Source organism: Mustela nivalis, assembly GCF_964662115.1.
Source record: "Mustela nivalis genome assembly, chromosome: 9".
NCBI classification, from domain to species: Eukaryota; Metazoa; Chordata; class Mammalia; order Carnivora; family Mustelidae; genus Mustela; species Mustela nivalis.
Genome location: NC_139028.1, coordinates 86955376 through 86974705, shown reverse-complemented (window position 1 = coordinate 86974705; position 19330 = coordinate 86955376). Strand labels below are relative to the sequence as shown.

The following is a 19330-nucleotide window of genomic DNA, read 5'->3' as shown; positions in this document are numbered from 1 at the left end:
ACTGTATCTAAGTAGATCATAATCAAACTACTACAAGCTAAAGGTAAACAGAAAAATCTTGAATACAATAAAGAAATATATTACATAAAGGTGACCAAAAATAGGATTAACAGTTATTTTCTCATGAGGACAATGGAATCTATAAGATACTGGAATAATATTCAAAGTGTTGAGAAAAAAAAAAAACCAAACTGTTTTCCAAGAGGGCTATCTAAAACTATTTTTCAGAATTAAAGGTTCAAAGACATTTTCAAATAAATAAAACATGAGAGAATTCATTGCTAATATGTCTGCATTCAAGAAATGCTAAAGGAATATACACAGTGGAATACTATGCAGCCATCAAAAGAAATGAAATCTTGCCATTTGCGACAACATGGATGGAACTAGAGCGTATCATGCTTAGCAAAATAAGTCAAGCTGAGAAAGACAACTATCATATGATCTCCCTGATATGAGGAAGTGGTGATGCAACATGAGGGCTTAAGTGGGTAGGAGAAGAATAAATGAAACAAGATGGGATTGGGAGGGTGACAAACCATAAGTGACTCTTAATCTCACAAAACAAAGTGAGGGTTGCTGGGGGCAGGGAGGTTGGGAGAAGGGGGGTGGGATTATGGACATTGGGGAGGGTATGTGCTTTGGTGAGTGCTGTGAAGTGTGTAAACCTGGTGATTCACAGACCTGTACCCCTGGGGATAAAAATATATGTTTATAAAAAATAAAAAATTTTTTTAAAAAAAGAAAAGAAACAAAAAAAAAAGAAGGAAAGTACCTCAACATAATGAAGCCCATATATGAGAACCCAAAGCTAATATTATACTTAAAGATGAAAGACTGAAAACTTTTCCTCAAAGATCATGAACAAGACAAGGATATTTCTTTTCACCGCTTCTATTCAACACAATACTGAAAGTTCTAGTCTGAACAATTGTCTGATTAGACAAGAAAAAAAAAAAACTAAACTAAAAGGCATTACTGATAATATTTGAAATAAATAAATCTCTGTTTACAGAGGACAGGAAGAAGTAAAATTATCTCTGTTTACAGAGGACAGGATCTTATATAAAGAAAACACTAAGGATTACATATACACGAACACATTTACACAAACCCTATGAGAACAAATAAATTGAGAAAAAGCAGCAGTATATAAAATTAACATACAAAAATTAGTTGTGTTTCTATCCTTAATAATTAACAACCCAAAAAAGAAATTAAAGAAAATTTGATTCACAATGTCATCAAAGAGTCAAGTACTTAGGAATAAAGCTAACAAAAGGTAAACCTTACATTATGGAAGCTACAAACAGTGTTTTTTTATTTTTTTACATTATTTAAGATGGCAATACTTCTCCAAATTGCAATATCTATCAGACCCCAGCTGACTTTTTTATACAAATCAACAAGCTAATTCAAAAATTTCATGGATTTGTAAGAAACTCAGAGCAGCCAAATGATCCTGGGTCGGGGAGAGGCGGTGAGGGGAAGAGAATGAAGAAGGAAGATTCACACTTAAGAATTTCAAAACTTTCTAAAAAGCAATGGTAATTGAGACAGTGTGGTGCTGGATTAACAACTGACCCAGAGATAAATGGAATATAACTAAAAGCCCAGAAATAAACCCATAAGTCTATGAGCAACTGATTTTTTTTTTTTTATTTCCCTTAGTAATTTCACAGAGAGAGAGATCACAAGTAGACAGAGAGGCAGGCAGAGAGAGAAGGGGAAGCAGGCTCCCCACTGAGCAGAGAGTCCAATGCGGAGCCCGATCCCAGGACCCCGAGATCACGACCCAAGCCGAAGGCAGAGGCTCAACCCACTGAGCCATCCTGGCACCCCTGAGCAACTGATTTTTGACAGTTGTGTCAAAGCCATTCAACAGGGAAAGTATGGTCAACTGAACAAATAGGACTAGATGGATAGTCATATGCTAAAAAATGGAGTTGGACCCTTAAATCACACAGAAAAATGAACTCAAAAATGGATCAAAGACATAAATGAAAGAACACTATAAAATTATTAGAAAGAATTCTGTCTTAGAAAGAAAACACAGGGATAAAAATTAATGACTTTGAATTTAGCAAAAAAGTCTTAGCTAGGACACTCAAATCACGAGCAATAAAAAAGAATTGTACTTCATCAAAATTAATTTTGTTATTCAAAGGACACCATCAAGAAAGTGAAAAGACAAGCAAAAGAATGGAGAATAAATTGCAAATCATGTATCTAGAATATGTAGAATATATATCAATGGAGCTAGAATACGTAAAAGAAGATTACAGAATGATGCATGTATGATACTATTTACATTTTAAAATATGCACATCAAAACAGACAAGCTTTACCTAGTTTTCAAGAATAGGGATGAACAAAAAATGTTGATTTTTAAATAAATTAATAAATATAATTTTCCTTAGACTTACTCCATTGGCATACAAATATGATATTAATGTTCAATTAACTTATACAGGAATTTTCTTTTTTTTTTGATTAATCATGTCTTAAAATTTTTGTTCCTAAAGAATATTATCCCATAGAGATGTAATCCTTGTGGTCCAGATATCCTATGGATGAAGATCAGGGAGTATGGCTGCAATCCTGGCTCTTGAGTCTCACTGGCATGCTTCTTAGAAAGTAAATTATACAAGGCTGATACCTTAGTTCACATTTTAGTAACCTTTAGGTCCAGTAGTACATTAAGACAAATTTGATTAATCTTCTTAGAGAACCTGGATCAGAAATGAAAGAAGTAATATCTTACTTGTACCAGAGAGCTGAGAACCTGGCTGTCTTAAGTTAACCAAATCCATGGTATGGGCTCACTCTTTCATCCACAAAAACTGCTTTGCTGGAAGGCTCGAAAATGTTAGATGTTAGACAATTTATCGACTAACAAGCAGGTCTCTCAGAAACAAAACGTCAAGTCAAAGCTAATTTGCTAATCAATCTCCCCATCTTTTACAGAAAGAGTTTTGGTTACTGAGAAATGTGTTCTACCGCATCCTAAGAGCTAAACAAATATGCAACTCTTCATATTTTATAGCGTTGACTTAGAGGGTGCTTCAACAAGGGTGTATTCCTAAAGACTTGCATGATTTAAACCTTGCATAATTCAACACTAATTTTCTCAAAGAAATAAACGTATTATAAAATAAATTTCAATTTACATTTTTTTTTTTTTTTTGTAAAATCGGACATAAACATCCATGGAGCACATGAAGCAACAAATAATGAAGCACGTTTCTGCTTTAATGCTTTAAAATTTTGTTTTATAACATTATCTCTAAAATTTTGCAGAAATTAAATGGATGGATCAACATGGTAATTGCTTAGCATTCTTGGCATTTTATCACATTTCAAAGATATACATTTGAGGATGTGATTATTAACAGCACTAAATTAGCCATACCTGGCTATACATTAACCAATTTAATGAAATAACAGAAAGGCAGAAAACTTAATAGTATTTGCTTGATATTATTAATGATTGTCTTTTAAAAAAATAATGAAAATAGAAAATGTTAAAATAAAATAATATCTGAAATCACCACGTAAATCCTAACATAAACAATAGCATTGGTTCATTTGACATAAAAAAAAAGTATGGTAGGCATTTCTCTTTACCAGCTAAAATGACACCCTCCTGTGGCAGAATTACAGTTTATAATTCATTTAGCCAGCTAGCTGTGAAACTGAGATTCCTGGCTAGTTGTTTGAATTGAGGGGATCTGTTTTTATTTCAAAGTATTTCATATAAACTGAGAATTTATTTATATTTCATGATGCAACTTCATGTTTATATCATTAATATTCATTTAAATATATCCACACTGCCTATGAATAGGCTGAAATATTAACACCACTGTGATCAATTTTTTCTTTATAAGGTCTAAGTAAACCTTGCCAATGTCATATAATGAAGAAAGAAAATAAGTGCTTCCCATTTTATTTAGAAAGGTCCTGAAGATAATAGGGTAACTCCAAATCATGAAAAGCTTTTCTTCTGGGGCTTTTTTATTTTTTGTTTAGGGAATCCTAATCTGGACTCTGTGTAATGGGTTTCCTCGATAGAATTTCCAGATGTGGTCCTATCAGCTCTGCAAGTCACAACTTCATGGACCAGAAGATGATAAAGGACTGCAATGGGCAATGTGGTCTGAGGAGCTTTTTGATGCTGCTCTTTAGATCAAAAGTACATTTCCTGCCTTATTTTAGATAAGCTCAATTTCTAGGGATACCCTTCCTTTATAAACTGGCACTTTTGTTTCTGTAATTTATGGGAAGAAAGGTAGACAATGCAGATTTTATAGAATGAAATTAAAAAGAAAAAAAAACAAAAGAATTTAAATGGCATATAGTAATGGAAATTAAAATAGCAAAAAATCAAAAACAAATGGCAATGGCAATGGTACAGATAGGAAAGAAGACAAGAAAAGACAATCCTACTATCAAGGATTAAGCAAGGTGTTTTTGTCTAAATTAGAAAGTTTAAAGATAATCAGTAAATGGCATGGGCCTATTAGGTAGCAAAAGTGGGTTTGCTTGTGTAAGTTACTGGTCAGAGAACAAGGGACAGAGATCTCCTAGGTAAGTAGAGACTATGTGGGGATATCTGTTGGATTCTAAATTAGGCCAAAGGAAGAAAAATATTAATGAGACCTGGGCCTTGCCCTTGAGGAGCTCACTGTTTTGCAACCCTTCTTTCTTCTTCCATCTCTTTCTCATATCCCATATCCTCTTATCAGAGACAGAAATTGGTCCTCTCTACTCTTCCACTTCCTGATTTTAGTCACAGATTTTGTATGGCTAATTCATTTGATTAAGGCATAGTAGGTAAGACAGAAAACATGGACTCATTTGATTTGGTGCTTAGAGAAAAATCTCTTTTTTGTGTTTTCAAGTCTACCAGTGGACTTAGTCAATACGAGGCCAATGTATGAGTTCTAAGTGGTAAGAGGTGTGCACTTGTCACACTCCACTGCAATTACCAGTTTATTTGTCTGTCTCAGTACCTTGACTTCTGAATGGGAGCTATTTCATGATCACTCTTCATATCCCTTGTACTTAACAGAAAAGCTTGTGATCAGTCATCTGTGGAGTCTTTGAAAAAAATAAAGATGCCTGGCTCCAGCCCAGACCTATGGAATCAGTTTCAGGGGTTTATTACACAGTAATCACTACTTACAAAAACCTTCACAGAGGATTTTGATTGCAGCCAAGATTAAGAACTACTATAGTAAACACTCAGTAAATGTTTGTTGAAAAGATAATAAATAGATAATGAAAAAAATAAATCGATAAGTGAATAAAAATCCAGGATCATTATTACAAACAGTTTCTTTCATATCATTAGATGGATGTATGAAGAGTATAATGTTCAGTCACATCAATGAATGGCTAAATGAAGAGGATTTTTTTAGTCACAGAAAACATCATCAACTGAATTTTCAAATAATGTCATGAAATGTCCTACTTTTTGGCCAAATGTGAATGTGGGTACCGAATTATGATTTTAATGTGGTAAATGAACTCTCGAATTTGCCAGCAATTTTGTTATCTCGATATAACTATTTTTTTGTATTTATTTAATGATATTTGATACTGGCTGGAAATGTTCTTAATGAATCAAATGTTCTTAATGAATCAATTATTTGCACATGCAACAGAGCATCTGCAAATAACTTTAACATCCAGAAATGCAAAACTGCAAGCCTTTATTAACTGAAATAAGCCAACATGCAAGATGAACTTTTTTGCATAGTTCATTTACAGAATAAAATAAGACATGAGAATGTAATGGTCATCAAGACCTTCAGCGACTTCAGCTCAAATTTTTTCCACAAAGATTAGTGCACAATGTTGTTGAGATTTTCTGTAACGTTTTATTTCACTTAACACCTATGAAATCCAAACCACAAGTTTTCTCAATTCTTCAAAATAGCAGAACTGTTTTCCTCCTAACACTTTTTTTTTTTAAGATTTTATTTATTTATTTTGAGAGAAAGAGAGAGAGCAAGAGAGCACAAACAAAGGGAGAGGGGCAGACAGAGAGGGAGAAGTGGACTCCCTGCTGAGCAAGGAACACGATGTGAGGCTCAATCCCAGGGTCTTAGGATCATGACCTGAGCTGAAGACAGACGCTCAACCGACTGAACCACCCAGGCACCCCCTAATAGTTTTTTTTTTTTAACCTTTTAATACTTTATATAATAGCAAAATTATGTCAGTAAAACTGACTACAAAAAGGAATTAAAACATGACATTTAATAGCAAGGTGTTTTCAAGTTAAGTACACTAAGTACACTTCAAAAAATGTATACTTAGGGAATCTCCACACTATTTTCCAAAGTGGCTGCACCAACTTGCATTCCCACCAACAGTGTAAGAGGGTTCTCCTTTCTCCACATCCTCTCCAACATTTGTTGTTTACTGTCTTGTTAATTTTGGCCATTCTAACTGGTGTAAGGTGGTATCTCAATGTGGCTTTGATTTGATTCTCCCTAATGGCTAATGAGAAATTAAAAATAGAGCTACCCTATGACCCTGCAATTGTACTACTGGGTATTTACCTCAAAGATACAGATGTAGTGAAAAGAAGGGCCACCTGTACCCCAATGTTCATAGCAGCAATGGCTGCAGTCGCCAAACTATGGAAAGAACCAAGATGCCCTTCAACAGATGAATGGATAAAGAAGATATGGTTCATATACACAATGGAGTACTTATGCCTCCATCAGAAAGGATGAATACCCAACTTTTGTATCAACATGGATGGGACTGGAAGAGATTATGCTGAGTGAAATAAGTCAAGCAGAGACAGTCAGTTATCATAGGGTTTCCCGTATTTGTGGAGCATAAGGAATAACATGGAAGATTGGGAGATGGAGAGAAGTGAGCTGGGGGACATCGGAAGGGAAGACAAACCATGAGAGACTTTGGACTCTGAGAAACAAACTGAGGTTTTTGGAGGGGAAGGGGGGGGATTGGGTGAGACTGACAGTATTATGGAAGTTATGTACTGCATGTAGCACTGGGTGTGGTACATAAACAATGAATTTTGGAACACTGAAAAAAATTAAAAATGTATAGTTAAAAATATATGTATATTAAATTCAGTATGGGGAAACGAGTTGTAATTTCAACTCAATTTTACATTGTTTGGTACTTAGCTCTCACAGTAATGTTGAAAAAATTCCTGACATAGAGACTGATCCTAGCTGTTCAAGGACACTGTTAAGAGTTTTGCCTCATAAGAGTCACACCATTCTCACATTCCAAATCAGGTTTGTTGTTGCAGGATTTTTAAAGTTTCAGACAGTCTCATATTCTTACTCTTTCCTTTCTCTCATATCAGCTATTTTTGATGGCCCTGTGTCTGAATTGCATTGAGAACCCCACAGTTTCTCACCAATTGTACTGCTGTCACCCTAATCCAAGCCATCACCACCTTCTCCACACAGCCACCAAACCAGTCCTTTTCATATAAAAATTAGATCATGTGATTATACTGTTCAACACTTCTGGTGTCTTCCTATCACATGAAATAGCAATTGAAGTTCTTACCTTGGCCAAATGTGTCTATATCATATGCAGGCATTGCTTTCTACCACCCCCATTTCTCTGATCTCACCTTCCTGACCTTGAGCTCTGTCAGGAAACATGGTTCTTAACTGAACCATGGCATGGTCCTGCCTAGGTTCTTTGACCTGTACCTTGAAAATCTGCCTTCATATACCTGGATGGCTTATTCCCTACTTAATTCAGGTCTCTTCTTAAACACTACAGAATTAGTGGTGCCTGAAGAAGAGATGGTGGATTTAAAGAATGACTGCATTTGTACTTTAAAGTTATAAACATAGTCATTGTTTATAAAAGCAAAACCAAAAACAAAAGCAGGAAGAAATACCAGCTGTGGATGCAGTAAATCATTAATGTCATTACTCTTTAAATCCCTCCCCAAGAAGAAAATAAAAGGTATATTTTATAACTTTTACTTGATAAATATATATGACACTTTGTATATAAATATAACTAAGGATATATTTGTAGGGAGGGAATGATCTGCAAAATAACCTGCAACTAGCTTTGTTTACTTATCTCACTTAAAAATTTCAGTTGTACAGTTGCATTATACTCCATTTTGTACATTCATTAACAAATGTTTGCGGTTTGTGGTGTGGAGCCAGAGCAGTAATTAAACAGAGGCAGTCTCTACTCTGGTGGAGTTCCTGTTGCTATCACAGCAACATTTAGGATGTTCTCTATTTTTGCTATCACAAAAATGCTGCAGTAATTAAACATGTGAATTACACATTTTAAATTTCTGCATGGGAGAAAAACCCTACAAAGACAGACAGCAACATTGTGGGAAAAATATCTGTAACTATTTGAGCCTATGATAGTAGTCTATAGGATTAGAGTATTTAGGTCAACGACTGTGTGCATTTAAATTTGGATCAATACTTCTAACTTTACTCTCTCAATAGATTTTACCAGTTTATTTCCATCAATTGTACAGGAGAGAGCCTCTCCCCCCATCTACACTAGTACTAAAACTAGCACCCTTTTTAACCTTAATTAGCCCAAAATAGTGAGCAAATGATAGTTTAGTTATTTAATTTATTTGCATTTTTTTAGCAATTAGTAGAATGGGGCATCCTTTCAAATATAATGGCCATTGGATTTCAGCTATGGATTGACTGAGCAAACCTTTTGTCCATGTTCTTATTCTGATGTTGTTTTTTCTTTATTGATTTATAAGAGCTATTTATAAAATAATGATATTAACCATTTTCTCTCATGTATAGTTGCAAGTTATTTTTGGGGAACTGTGACTGTCTTTTTACTTTGTGGACTTTTTTTGCCATAAAGAAATTAAAAGAGTATACAGATTTTTTTTTTTTCATATCGTTTAGATTTTATCAAGTTTAGGAAAGTTCTCCCCACTCCAACATTATGTAGATTTAATCAACTCTATCTTTCCTGGTATATTTCTAGTTTTATTTTCTATATTTAAATATTTAATCCATAGAAAATTTATTTTTTAGTATGTATGAGGCAGGGATCTAACTTCATCTTTTTGAAAATTATATAGACAACTGGCCTATTAAGTTGTACATTATTTCCCTACTCACTTCAAGTACCACTTTGATCATATACACTTTGACACAAATAGAACCTCTGGATTCTCAACTGTGTTCCAGTGATGTATTTCTCTATTTTTTTTTCCAATACCAAATTACTATTGTTGTTTTTCTTCCCCAGTATGTTTTGCTATCAGATGATACAAACTCTCCTAACCTCACCATTATCCTTCCTTAAGAAATTTCCTTGGGTATTCTCATGGATTTATTATTCTAAATTAAATTTAGAAATGATCAATGAAGTACACAACAAATATTTTGATTAAAATTGCACTGAATTTCTAAACTGATTTGAATAAAATGTACATTATCATAAAATCCATCTAGGCAACATAGTATTTCCATTAGTATTTTACATGTCCTTTGTTTAAAGTTTCATAGTTGTCTTCACCTAAATTATGGTCAGGCTGTTTGTATGAGTACTATGCTTACACATATGCACTTTAAACATCCATATGGAAAAGCATAAGAAATGACAATACTTGTGTTTACACCACATCCTGTAATAGAAATGGTACTGGGCTATGGAAAGGAGACACTACGTTCAATGATCAGATCGTTTACTTTTTAACAGCTGATTGATATGGGGCAATAACACTGAACTTTGAAGTTTGCTTTCCCACTAAAACATGAGATAATAACACTTTTCACAGGATTATTATAAAGATCAAATAAAGAAAATGTTCAGAAGCACATACTCTGTATAGTCACTTTGTGAATGCCATTCATCCATTTACGTATTTACTCGTTTCAGTTGTACAATGGAGCAGGTGAGGAGGGGATGTGATATGTTAATTTGAAGATTCTACCAAACTAATTATATTTCATCCTGGACGAATAGGGGAGTAGGTAGGGTAAGAGGGCTGTTGAAAACCTCTGAAGCATTTGAATAATACTCATTGGATTTAGGCATTAGATTAAAAGACTTCAGTATCCAGAATGTAGTATAAAATGTTTCTTTTGTTCAAATTAATGGTGCAATTCTAAGTTTACAAAGTGGCATTTAGGCCTTAAGACTATGAAGAGAGTATGGCATAGATATGAAAAACCAGGGATACCTGGGTGGCTCAGTGGGTTAGGCATCTGCCTTCAGCTTGGGTCATGATCTCGGGGTCCTGGGATCAAGCCTCTACTCAGTGGGGAACCGGCTTCTCCCTCCTCTACCCCCCTGTCATGTGTGGTCTCTCAAATAAATAAAATCTTTTAAAAAATGAGAAATTATTTAAAACTTACTTTCTAGTTTGACCTTGACTATTTAATGATTGATGTTAAAAACTGTAAGAGCCCTATCTTAAGTAACCTAAACCTTCCAGGTTGCCTTACATTCACCCGGCCAGATTATGTCCCATTATTAAACTTTTAGACTTCTTTTGCCAGCCACATATACAACTTGTCTTCTGGCATCTTGAGCACACGATATTTTTTTGTGTCCACTCTTTCCTTCTCCCTTTGCTTTAGTTTTCATGGAGCACCTTTCTGCATTGGACATCTTCTTTCTTGAGCATACTTCCACAAGGATGAACTATATTCATGAATCATTTTAAGTCATGCCCTTTGTTTTCAGAAATCCAGGACCCAAATTTATTTAGTCCATTTATTAGTTGTGTGGACTCTGAGACTAACATAAATTTTTTCAATTAAAATTGGCATCAGCAATATTTGGTAAAATTCAGTAACTGCATCCTGAATAATGCATCATTCATTCAGACAGTATTTATTATTCGCAGTATACTAAACATTGAGGATTAAAATGTTTATGAAGGCATTGTAGTCCCTGTGCTCAAGAAATTCAAACCCAATGAGAATGATATGTAAATATTGTGAGGAGGACTAAAAACAAGAACTGTACACACTATTAAGGGAACAAAAAGAAAAAAAAAAAAAACAATCTTGACCACTGTGTAGACAGCATTTTCCAATCTACTGTTCTGGGGATAGTGACCTTGTTAACTAAATAGCACTTTCACTCCCCAACCAAATATCAAAAAGTCTATTGGCAAGTAATGTCTGAGAAATGCAGCCAGCTACACTCTTCTGGAGATTCACAATGTCCACTAACGTGGTAAAGCTCTGAATATAACTGCTAAAACTTTGTTTACCTAGCACTTCTAAACTTTCTGATAACAACCTTAATTTTCAATATCAACTACCCATTCCATAGCATTTGTTTTCTGGGTATGAAAATACTTGAAGCATGTTTGGTGTTAATTATGCCTTACATATTTTAATTATGTCATTAAGTCCTTATAATAATTCTGAGACAAGAGGTAGATATTCTTATTTCCATTAAAAGGTATAAAACTGAGGGTTAAAGGTCATGTCCCAACTTCACAGGACTCAAATGAAATGAAATGCATTTTTAACATGAAGCCTATCCCTACAACCATTCCTTTTATAATACAGAATGAATCTAACTCCTCCAGAAGAGAGGGAAGGCCAGATGAGCATTAGTTTTTTATTTGTTTTTTGTCTTTTTTTTTTTTAAACTCAATTTATTAGATAGGTGTTTATTTTTCAGTTTCCTGAGGATGTTCTTGAGTTTTCTTGTCTTTACACGTGGTCAAAACAAAGCAAGAATGTTAAGATGGTACATTCACCGATCCATCCCTCTCCTTTTCCCTCATTAGAATTTAAGGAAGTTAAGATGAAATCACATGGCTCAGAATGATTTCCAGAAGCTCTGATTCCATGTCTAGTGCTTTATATAACAATCTCATTTTCTGGGAGAAAATGAGGGTAGAATCTTTACTCTAAGCCTGAATAGCCTTTTACTGAGACATGTTGTTGTAATGGAACCCAAATCACTCTGCATCAAGTTGCAGGAGTTTGGTTTTCTCTCCACTTTTCCCTTGGGGAGATATGCATTGTTAGGCCTAAAGACAGCACATCTGGTGAAGGCGGCAACTGCCCTGGTCTCTTACCCTGGGAACGGTAATGAATACCTTAAGCTTTTGTCCTTTTCATTCTATTGAAAATAACATATTGTTAGCTCAGGTTATTAGACTATAAATTTGCCTCTTCTTTTCATCAGCTTTCTTGATAGGGTGTCTAAAAAAGAATGTTACTACTGCTGGCATTATCAATAAGACTTTTGGACAAGTACTGATTACATATTTTTGATTAAGAATCTAGACTCATCCAATGCAATATGGATTGGGCTTTTCCTGACTCACTTGCTAGGAAAGGAGCCCTTTAGAGTTGTTTTTATGTTCCAAAAATTAGTGCTTAATATTCTCTTGCTAAGCAAAATGAGGGCCCAAGTTTATATACAATTAGCAAAAAGGGCTCTGTTGGCTAAAATCTTGGATAATTAAACCCAGCTCCTTTTATTTTTTTCTTTAAAGCTTCTTGAGAAATATTGTAACATTTAAAGATTTTCTATACATTTGAGATTGTGGACTTCTTATAAACACAGTTTTAGCAACGACAGGGCAGTGATCCTTGCTCTCTTCATAGTCTAAAATGCCTTTCTCCCTCTTACAGTTTATGTCTACTCATCCCTAATACTCACAAATGTGGCATCTTCTCCAGGAAGCTTTTGCAATGATCTTTTTATACCTGTTGCAACTATAGCCATTCTACATTATTGGTCTATTAACATCTACTAGACTGTAAAAGATCCAAAGATATTTTATTATCTTCCTTCATATCCTCAGTCCCAGGTCTAAAGCCTGGTTCACAGCAGGCAGTAAAGGGAAAAATCCACTAAATAAGAGATATTCTTCCAGTCCCAAAGATCAAGATGCACAATAAACTGTATTCTAAGTGTGGAGATTCATGAACACCCTATAAACTTCGTAAGATTTTGTGTGTATATGTAGTTTTATGTGGAGATAACCCAGGGTTTTCATTGAATTCTCAACAGTATCAGGGACCTCAAAATAGGTAAATCACCAGTGAAAACAAGGTTTTCTGAGTTTTATAATATATTTTTATAAATTTTTACAATTTACCACCTTTAATGATACCACCAAAAAAGTCTCTGCCTTCATTTAGTTTTATTTTGTTGTATTTTTAACTCCAGGAATACGACCACTTAACATCATCAGAAGCAGAGACAGAGAACCTCCTTCATGTGTGACAGCAGAAGTTGGAAACTCTATCAGTGAATACTCAGTTTTCTGCTGACTCACAAAGGATTTCATATTAAAAGTAAGAGGAAAAACTTGCTTAGTAACAGTCTGCACTACATACAATAATAGAACACAATTTGTATGGGGAAGCGGTAAGATAGATTTCATTCATAAAAAAACTCCATGCTTCTGGCTAGATAAATGACTTGAAGTCCCAGAGAGAAATTTTCATTTTTAGTTCTGGGATACCCTTATGCTACTTACACTTTTTAAAATTTAATACATTCACATGTTCAAATGTATTGAGATTTTTAAGCTTGTGAATGAAATTAGCAACGTGCTGTGGCTGTCAACGTGATGCATTGCAATTCCCCCTGAGTGGTAGGGTTTAAAAATTAATTCAGCTCTTGCACCTGTTTGCCGGCATTCGTCTGTTGAATTTCCATCACATTTAATAAGTCTCTGTGACGCAACTCGTGTCCTTTTGCCTGGGCTCCTATAATACAGTGTTAAATTCTCACCCATTTGAAATTCAAGTAATATTACAAATTTCAAACTGTTAATTAAAATCTGTGAACTTCAATGGTTCTGGATAAAATTGGCTTTACTCAGTGAGGTTCTTTTTAAACTTCTTCAGCGTCTCATCTAATCCCCAACTCCCACCAGGTTAAGTCTGATGATAACATGATCTCACTATGGGTGGCTGAGGCTTATAAATCCTCCTACAACAGGGAAAAAAAAAAATCAAGTTATAGGTTGGAGCAAAAAAAAAAAAGAGGAATACTACCTGCTGAGGTGAAATAAGAAACGTGGCTCAGAATTAAAGGAAAGGATTGCTATTTTTCATGTATTACTTTTGAATAAAATGCATTATACTTTAATACTCTACAATGTAATATAATACAGTATAGTATAATAAGACAATTCCGTAGTATCTAAGTCTTAAAACGCTGAGTATAGATGGGATATCTCAAAGTCAACCATGATTCCTTTTATCTGTTTAGGTGATCAACGTTAAATTTAATTATTGAATTTTTAAGGAAGAACTGAGGCCTATTTGCCAAATGCCATGAACGCAAAGCAGAAGTCTAAGCAGAAGGTTCTAGCATACTTAAGACCTATAATAAGATACTTTATGTGAACCTTTAGGAATAGTCAAGACGGTATACAGTACTGCTCTCAGGGTTGGGCCATTTACACTTCCCAGAGTTGGGAGACAGTAACAAGAAAAGGTATGTAACTATGTTCTTCCTTTCCTTATTAGGTCAGCACATACTCATAGTTGATCTGTGGGCTCCAGAGAAAGTTGCCCGCCCTCCTGTAGCATACTTAACCTGCAATGGAACACTTCTCAACTGTATTATAGTGAACTTCAAAAGATAACTGTCACTTCCACTGAAACATAAACTCTAGAAGGCAGGGACTGTGTATTACTTTCAAAAAGTAGGGAGTGTGTATTAGCATCATTTTTTTCATAATAGGCTTGTGGAAAGACTAACACACTATCTGACTGAATTCAAGAATAGAAAATTAATTTCTTCAAGGACCAATAGCATACAGATTTTAATTAAGTCACAGATGACAAATATCTTGTTTTCTACCACATCCAAATCCAATACTGAACCACATTCACCCATCTTTTATTTTTCTACCTGTTCCATCCTACTAACTTGGTCTAGGAACAGTGCTTTGACTCTTGTCCAGGGAAGGCTTTTAGTTTCTAGAAGGATATGTATTCATTTTGAAAAACAATGTTTCAAGGATTAACGTCACATACGTGTCATTAATTTCACTAGGGATTTAGACTAGAAAGGAAGTACCCCTCTCCTCTCTAAAATCCCTTAAATGTGTACAAAATTTTATTACATGATTTTTATTAATAACCTTAGATATATGCCAAATATATAATAATAAGGATATGATTAAACAAATTTGAATATCTCTTACAGACACACAGTGTAGTGCCATAAAGGTGGCATGATATCAAGTAAAAAACAGTTAAAATTATATACATTCAATCATTTCAACTGAAAAAATGTGAGAATAAAGAGATAAAATATATAAAATTATAATCATGTTATAGTGGTAGAGTGGCATCACAGGCTCTTGAAATTTTCACTTTAATTTCTTAACAATGCTGTATACATGACTTACAAATGGCAATGCTTTATAACAGAGAAAATCTTGTATTTTAATTTTAATTTTAACAATTAAAACAATTAAATTTAATTTTAACAGAGAAAATCTTATATTTTCTGTGATCACGAATTTTACATATTTTTTTACATGTATGTGTGACGTAGTTCTATCAACAACTAGATAAGGTAAATTCTTTGTACTGACTAGCATTTATCAAATGTTTATCATATGCCTACCATTAAGGTAGATAGTTTCAAAATGTAATTTCTAATTATAAGTTAGAAACCATTATGCTTATCTTTTTTTTTAATATTTTATTTATTTATTTGACAAAGATCACAAGCAGGCAGAGAGGCAGGCAGAGAGAGAGGAGGAAGTAGGCTCCCCATGGAGCACAGAGCCCAATGCGGGGCTCGATCCCAGGACCCTGGGATCATGACCTGAGCTCAAGGCAGAGGCTTTAACCCACTGAGCCACCCAGGCACCGCCCCCCCCATTATCCTTATCTTAGAGAAGAGTAGAACGGTTATATAAGTTGTCCAAGTTTGCACTGGTAAGCAGCAGAGCTGAACTCTGAATCCTGGTTAATGTATAATTCAAAATTAATTTCTTTTTCTATTACTCAGGGACACATCAGAATACACTGACATAAACCCAGACTAATAATGCGAAAGTGATGAGGCATTAACAAAAAAGATTAATAAAGATTTATCTTTATTTATGGGTAAGCGATATAGTAATACATGTTGGCTTGATGATTTGAGTCTGTCATCAAAGTCCATTTCTATCTAAAGAGTATAGAGATAAAGTCAACAACTTAAAAATTCTCTTTGCTAGATTACCTTTCTCAGCTTGAGTTCCTGAGACAGATACCTGAAACACACAGGTCTCTAAATTAATGCTTTCCAGTAGATTTTACATAAATGTCAATATTCTTTTTTTTCTAAGGAAGAAAATGTAGTGCCTTTAATATTATTGCAATGTATGCTGGGTCTAAAACAGTTCATTGAATAATAATAATTAGGCAACTGAAAGCTCCATTCAACAATAATAATTTATGTTATTATTAATAACAACCCACTTTCTCTTTTCAAAATCCATAGAGCCTATTGTGTGAGGCCTAACTTGTCACCTGGCTAATGAGATGCTGATGTACCTTGAATGAGTTGGCAGCCAGCCCATCCTTAGAGTTCTTTAATATGATGAAGAAAAAAAAAGGTACAAGGGTAAAATGACAGCAGGGAATAACGTTTTCAACAATAACAACAAAAGGATGCTTTTCCCCATCTTAGCCTTTTCTCACATTCTCAAGGTTCAGGCTCCCAGTGCCTTGACTGCTACATAGCTGCCTGCTGATATCTTAACCATCCCTTTAAAGAGTAAGACAGCTTTGTGTACAGAGAGTCTTTCCTGGTGAATCCATTATAAAAATTTTTATAATATTTGTTCTATTCATTCAAATGTATCCACTCACTTAATTATCCACTCGCTCATGCACTCATTTTTATGTGTTCATTCAACAAAAGATAAAAAATAAATAGATACCTACTAGAGATGGATCTCTATTGGGCATTTAAAATACATTGTCTGATTTAGTAACCCAGGAATGCTGTGAGGTAGTTATCATCACCCGTATTTTGCAGATTAAGAAACAGAGATTCTGAGAAGGTAATAAATGCCCAAATTTACAAAGCTGGAAAATGACACAGGCAGCTCAAATCTATGTGACTCAATCGTTCTCGCTCTCCTTAATCCAGTCTCCTGACTTCTTCAATATATTCTCTAGGAGATGTGTGCTGAGGCTATTCAGGTAAATTAGATGTGGTTGCTCTATCCTTATAGACCTCACAAAGTATTTAAGGGAGACAAAGTGTAATGAAGCAAATGTTCATCTGGTATATAAAGAGGAGGTAAAGATCAGATATATTAATATACCGAAAAAGGGAGTAACTTCAGGAGGATGGTGAAAAAGAAAGTTCAGGAAGGATCCAAAGTAACGATACATAAGAATAGTCCTAAAAGAAGCAGAAAGATTTTGGGGGATCTGTGGGGTGTAAGACAAGACATGAAGAAGGACACACCCTGCAGAGGAAGATCATATACAAGAGGAGAGAACTGACAAAGCACAAAGTTAGTCTGAAGGATGAGAACCTGAACGGTCAGCCGTTTGGTGCAGACATTGAGCACTGTGGTGGGGAGGGCAGTAGAGAAATTAGGTTAAAACAACAAGCAGAAGCCAGATCACGAAGAACTTTGTTTCATGATAAGGTGTTTAGATTTTGTCCTATAGATTTTAGTGAACGTATTAAGGATTTTATGGAGGGGTGTGTTATTACAAAATTATTACAAAAAGCAAGGAAATTACAAGTCATATTTGGGGAAAAAGGACAGAACAATTAGGTAAGAATATAGGAGGAGATGAAAGAGAAGTGTGAAAACAATGGCACAGGCCAGAGAATGGACCCAAATACATCAAACTTAGGAACCTGGGATCAAATACATCAGCAATGGAGAGCCAGTGAAAGTTTCTGAACAAGTAAATTACAGGATTAGTAAAACTGTGATGTCTTGGGGATGGGTTGGATGTTAAGAAATGGACCAAAGCCCACTCAAAATTTACTTAAGATTTAAAAAAATTAAGGAAATGTAGGGATCACAAATAGTCAACTATCGGAAATACCACTAGACTTTAAGGGAATTGGAAAGCTAGCAGATAAGCACTCATTCTACACCTGTGTTTATGTGGGCATTCGTGTGTGTGTATGTGTGTGTGTTTGTGAACATCTCTTCCATTTTCTTGACACCTGTTCTTTCTGCAAACTTATTTCCTTCACTCTGCTCTTGGTTTCCAGTTCTCTTAACTATGACTTTCACCTTGCTCTGGACTGACAGAAAGGCAAATCTGGTCTCAATTCTACATTCCTAATACTACATAATTATACTTTCTGGGTTTTGCAGCTCACATTTTTGAGAGAAGTATCTATTTCATATGACTTAAATCAGTTGCTTCGGGGGTGATCTGGTATAAACATGGCTGCCTAGATCCAACCTTTTTCTTGATCAGGTATCAGGAATTGGTAGGGTTCTGGGCAATTCTAAGGGAAGAGAGTATGGTCTGGGCAGACACTCCTAAATATATGTAACAAATGAATTTAAGGGGAGAGAATGAAAGCAGGTAAATCTCTAAGGAGGCTACTATAATACTACAAACAAGAAATAAAACAGCGGTGGTGGTAGATATGGAAAAGAGAACTGGAATAAAAGCTACAATCAGGGAAGAATTTAATAACTAATCAATGGAAAACTGTGGGGTTTGGTGAGTGTCAGAAAACGATTCAAAGCTATCTCTGAAGTTTCCAATGCCAGAGACTAGGACAATGTCTGTCGTAATTTTATAAAATATTACAGACTGGATGGTTTAATATACCTTCCCTTTATAAGAAAATAAAATTGGGACCAGAGGAAAAAAGTGACTTGTCTTGAGTCACAGTCAATTATAACAGTCAATTAGTAGCAAAACAGGAGTTAAGATGTCGGGAGATTGGACTTGCCCAAGGAGTGGTGATAAAAATCTGGACCTTGGGTAGGGTAGAGGTAATGGTACTGCAAGATTTCCAAGAAAAGAGGCAAGACGGTATTACATGGGAAGAGTTGAAGATGCAAAGTGAAAGGTACCTATGTTAGTAAAGCGAAGAAAAAAGAAATAGAAATGGGCACCACATGATAAGAGATAAAGTGGAAGCTGGTCAGGACTAGAACTACTCATACTCAGGTAAGTATAGAATGTGTAAGAAATCAAGTTAGCTGGGAACCAAAAATAGTGAAAAGGAGTCTTATTAGTCACCAGTGGTGGTGTGAGTCAGAAGCCAGATTTGCATGGTCAGGCAGCCAACTGGAAGCAACTGAATGGTATCCAGGTATTACCATATGCACAAGCCCAGGAAGTGAAAATGGCTTTGGTGGAGAAAATTA

At 34.9% G+C, this 19330-nt stretch overlaps 1 protein-coding gene across 5 annotated transcripts in view; it reads right to left on the bottom strand.

Annotated features, from left to right (window-relative positions):
• The window catches only part of METTL15 (methyltransferase 15, mitochondrial 12S rRNA N4-cytidine), a 251900-nt gene that overhangs the window by 58894 nt on the left and 173676 nt on the right, over positions 1 to 19330 (bottom strand). The window lies entirely within an intron of this gene.